At 44.9% G+C, this 5,273-nt stretch overlaps 1 non-coding gene across 1 annotated transcript; it reads left to right on the forward strand.

Annotated features, from left to right (window-relative positions):
• Positions 1 to 561: 561 nt before the first annotated feature.
• Positions 562 to 633, forward strand: TRNAP-AGG (transfer RNA proline (anticodon AGG)). The gene has a single exon. It is a non-coding gene; the product is annotated as a tRNA-Pro (tRNA).
• Positions 634 to 5,273: the final 4,640 nt, after the last annotated feature.

Raw genomic sequence — 5,273 nt, forward strand, 5'->3', positions numbered from 1 at the left:
GATACAACTGGGGAGGAAGGCCAGTACCTCTCCCAGGCGTCCTCACCTGTTATGCTGAAGAGGGGCCTTTCGGTGAGATGGGAAGTTTGGAAGGGATAGACAAGGAAGAGGGAAGGAAGAGGCCGTGCATTAAGTTAGGTACCACCCCGGCATTTGCCTGGAGGAAAAGCTGGCAACGGCTAGAAACCACTTCGAGCATGGCTGAGGAGGGAATCAATCCCACAGGGATTAGTGGACCCCATGTGGACCACTTTTCAAATTTCGGAAAATATGATTGAATATTTTACTTCTTACCAAATGGTACACCAGTGAATATGATGTTGCGCTCTAAATCACAAACAGTCGAGGTGGCAGCTCCGACAGAAAGAGCGTCGCACAGTCGCTCCGTCCTCAGCCACTTCTTTTCCAAAACTACAGTCCATGCACATTCGCTGAATTAATCGAATACCGTACGTACATCCGAGGATAAGTAAGTAAAACACACGAGTTTATATCGCGAATCAGCTGACGTATTATCGGGTGAAAAAATACATGCTATCTTAACAGCGTGAACTGTCGAGTGGCTCGTTGGTCTAGGGGTATGATTCTCGCTTAGGGTGCGAGAGGTCCCGGGTTTAATTCCCGGACGAGCCCAGAAGTTTCGTAATATCACAGTCCGTTCTTTGAAGTAAGGGACAGGAGCTACTGATGTTTGGCTAGGATTGCTGTGCTTATTTGTTGAACTGCGGAACGCATGTGATACTTCAGCTTCTTAGATATATTGTGGTACTATATCACTATATTGCCAGATAATACGAAGGGGTGTGGTCCTTTTTTTTGCTAGTTGCTTTAGGTCGCATCGACGCAGATAGTTCTTATGGCGACAATGGGACAGGAAATGCCTAGGAATGGGAAGGAAGCGACCGTGGCCTTCATTAAGGTACAGCCCCTGCATTTGCCTGGTGTTAAAATGTGAAACCACGGAAAACCATCTTATGGACTTCCGACAGTGGGGTTCGAACTCACTATATCCCAGATGCGATCTCACAGCTGCGCGATCCTAACCGCACGGCCAACTCGCCCCGTGTGTGTGTTCTTAATGAAGCATACTTTGCTAAGACTCTACCACGGTATGAGGGCAGCGTATTTTCCAGAGGATCTCATTATTTTCTTCCCAATGTATGCATGATGGTTGGAGAGCGGGTTGAGGACATTCATCGGCCAGTGGAGAAAGAAAAACTGCAGGTAGTGGCAAACATTCTTGACAGATAAATCCTCATTTAGCACCTACCTGTGCCGCATTGAATATTGCTGTCATCCTCCCAAGAAGTTCAAATCCTGGTCTAAGGGAAATTCTAGAGCGGTACAACACATGTACCATTTCAGTGTAATCGAGTCCTACCAATTTACAGCGAAGTACTTTCGTATAACATATTACAAGGGAAAACTCCAACAAAATGGTGGCAAATATTAGTTTGTCGTTTGTAGAGGGAAATGGTCCAAGTATTTCGCCCTCGGAAAAAGAATACGAGCAGCTGAACTAACTGGGAATTACTGTGCTGACCAATATGGTTGAGTAGTGTTTTCAAAAGTTGTAATATGGCAATAAGTATATAAAGTTATAATACTTATTATTCTTAATCGTTTTACCCTCAGGGATTTGGTCTTTCCTACCTATAGCGCATCAACGGCAGTGTCCTGGAGTTTTGATACTAGTAGCAAGGAGGACTAGTACCTTGCCCAGGTGGCCTTAACAGCTATGCTGAACCGGGCACTTGTGGGGAGAATGTAGAATGATTGGAGGGGTTCGCGAGAAGGGGGCAGGAAACAGCCCTGGCCTTTAATTACCTTCCATCCCGGCATTTGCTCGGAGGAGAATTGGGAAACCGCGTTAAACAACCTCCAGGGGCAGCTCCGACAAAAAGAGCGCCCCACAGTTGCTCAATTGTCTTCCCGATGTTGAGTGGACCGTGTTCCAGCCCTCGTGCAACGAATCAAGTTTCGTGGCATAGCCGGGATTCGAAACCGGGCCTGTGGGGGTGGCAAATGATCACGCTAACCACTACTGCACACAGGGAGGACAGTTACAATTTTGAAGGTGATAAAAACCCGATCTCGGTTAATGCTCACCACCATTCCTTAGTTATGGAATTAAATTTGAAAGCGTACCATATCCTTCGTACATCATGTGCGAACCATTTCTGAGTATTTTGAGTCGTCTAACCGGCTGCGTAGAGCAGTTACACTTTCTCTTCCAATTATCCAAAGCTACGGGATCAAATTTCTACACAGTTGTCCGCCTTAGAAATGTACCTTAAATATGAGAGAATTTTGCACATTGAGGAACACATTCCTAGATGAAAAATACAGGATTCTGACGTCTCTTTGCAAACAGTTGTGGCTATATGGAGAATTCATATCACGTTGTATTATCTATTACTTCGGTTTCTCTATAAGCTCATCTGATTTTACCAGCACCACGTCCAGGATATTTTGCCCTCTAGTAGGTTCCATCACTTTCTGAATCAGCTGTCCTTCCCATATTAGCTTATTTGCCATTTGTTGGTCATGCTTCCTGTCGTTCGCATTTCCATCCCAACTGACATTTGGTAAATTCAGATCTCCCGCTACAATCACATTCCTTTCCATGTCGTTTCCCACATAGCTGATTATCTTATCAAATAATTCTGAATCCGTTTCAGCGCTACTCTTTCCAGGTCTGTACACTCCAAAGGTATCAAGTTGCCTATTATTTTTATAAATGAGCCTTACACCTAGAATTTCATGTGTCTCATCTTTAACTTTTTCGTAGCTTACAAATTCTTCCCTCACCAGAATGAACACTCCTCCTCCCTCCGTTCCTATCCTATCACTACGATACACTCTCCAGTTCCGTGAAAGAATTATGCATCCATTGTATCATTTATCAGCCATGATTCAACTCCTATTACAATATCTGGTAAATGTATATCTATTAAATTACTTAATTCTATTCCTTTCTTTACAATACGTCTACAGTTCAACACTAACATTTTTATGTCATCCCTACTTGACTTTCAGATCTCTGTACCCTTATCTTGCATTGGGTGCAAGAGGTCGGGGATTCAAATCCCGGACGAGCCCGTCTGTTTTTAAACGTTATCGAGGAAGGCGGATGTACTGATATTGCCTTACGAAGCGTACTTCTGTCTATCTGTTGTAAATCTTCCCACACATGCCTTTCCTCAACATGCCATGCGTGGCGTTCTTACCTGTCGGAGCTGCCACCTGTAGGTTGTTTAACGCGGTTGTCCAATTCTCCTTCAAGCAAATGCCAGGATGGAAGATAATTGAAGGCCAAGGATGTTTCCTGCCCCCCCCCCCCCCCCGATCTTGTGTATCCACTCCAATCATGCTACATTCTCCCCACAAAGACCGGTTCAGCATAGCTGTTAATGCCACCTGGGCAAGGTACTGGTCCTCCTTGCTACTAGAATCGACGGTCCAACACACTGCCGTTGATGGGCTATTGGGAGGTAGGAAGGACCAAATTCCTGATGGTAAAATTATTATGAATAACAGGTAGGCCCTATTATTACTTTATATTCATAATGCGATTATCTACCTTTAAAAACAATACTCAAACTTTTTGTATACAAATATTATTCCAAGAGAACTCACAGTCCCCCTCTGTGGTGTAGTGGTTAGTGTGATTAGCTGCCAGCCCCGGAGTCCCAGGTTCGACTCGTGGCTCTGCCACGAAATTTGAAAAGTTGTACGAGGGCTGGAACGGGGTCTACGCAGCCTCGGAAGGTCGAATGAGTAGAGGTTGGTTCGATTCTCACCTCAGTCACCCCTGAAGTGGTTTTCCGTGGTTTCCCACTTCTCCCCCTGGCAAATGCCGGAATGGTACCTAATAAGGTCACGGTCGCATCCCTCCCTCTTCCTATTCTATCCCTGTCAATCTTCCCTTCTCCCCCGCAAGGCCCCTGTTCAGCACAGCGGGTGAGGCCGCCTGGGCAAGATACTGGTCATCCTCCCCAGTTGTATCCCTCGAACCAGATTCTGAAACTCCAAGACACTGCCCTTGAGGCGGTAGAGGTGGGATACCTCGCTGAGTCCGAGGGAAAAACTGACTCTGGTAGGTAAACAGATTACGAAAGCACGAATCTTTCATACGAAAGCACTTCGCTGTAAATTGGTAGGACTCGATTACACTGAAATGTTACATGTGTTGTATTCCTCTAGAATTTCCCTTAGACCAGGATTTGAACTTCCTGGGAGGATGACAGCAATATTCAATGCGGCAAAGGTAGGCGTTGAATGAGGATACATCTGTCAAGATTGTTTGCCTCTACCTGCAGTTTTTCTTTCTCCACTGACCGATGAATGTCAACTAAAAATTTTCTGGACCACCAAATATTTCTGTATATCATTACCATTTTGCTCGTCAACTTTCCTCAGCTTATACCAGGTAATCAGGTGCAGCTTAACCCAACTGACAAATTTCATGATTCGACTCGCGGTTTATGGCCGGAGGCCGGATGCTATTCCCGACACCTCGTACTATTCGAGGTGAAATATCAATAATTTTTTGGGATCGATGCTCGGCCTTTCGGCTGAAAAGCCAGTACATAAGTCGCACCCCACTACTCAACCCGCTCTCCAACCATCATGCATACATTTGGAAGAATATAATGAGATATTTTGGAAACAACACTGCCCTCATACCGTGGTAGAGTCTTAGCAAAGTATGCTTCATAAAGAACTCACCCCTTCGTATTATCTGGCAATATAATGATATAGTACCACAATATAACAAAAAGCTGAATTAACAATTGCTCTCCGCAGTTCAACTAATAAGCACAGCAATCCTAGTCAAACATGAGTGGCTCGTATTCTCTACTTCAAACAATGGACTGTGCGAATACGAATGCGAACCCGGGTCCTCTCGCACCCTAATCGAGAATCATACCCCTAGACCGACGAGCCACTCGACAGTTCGCGCCGTTAAGATAACATGTATTTATTCCCACGATAATACGTCAGCTGACTCGCCATATAAACACGTGTGTTTTACTTACTTATCCGTGGATGTACGTAAGGTATATGATTAATTCAGCGAATGTGCATGGACTGTAGTTTTGGCAACGGAGTGGGTGTGGACGGAGCGACTGTGGGACGCTCTTTCTGTCGGAGCTGCCACCTCGATTGATTGTGATTTGGAGCGCAACATCACATTCACTGGTATACCACTTTGTAAGAAGTAAAATATTCAATTATATTAAGGTTCCGAAACTTTTAAAATGGTCCAG

The sequence above is a fragment of the Anabrus simplex genome, chromosome 2, assembly GCF_040414725.1.
Source record: "Anabrus simplex isolate iqAnaSimp1 chromosome 2, ASM4041472v1, whole genome shotgun sequence".
In the NCBI taxonomy this organism is placed as follows: domain Eukaryota; kingdom Metazoa; phylum Arthropoda; class Insecta; order Orthoptera; family Tettigoniidae; genus Anabrus; species Anabrus simplex.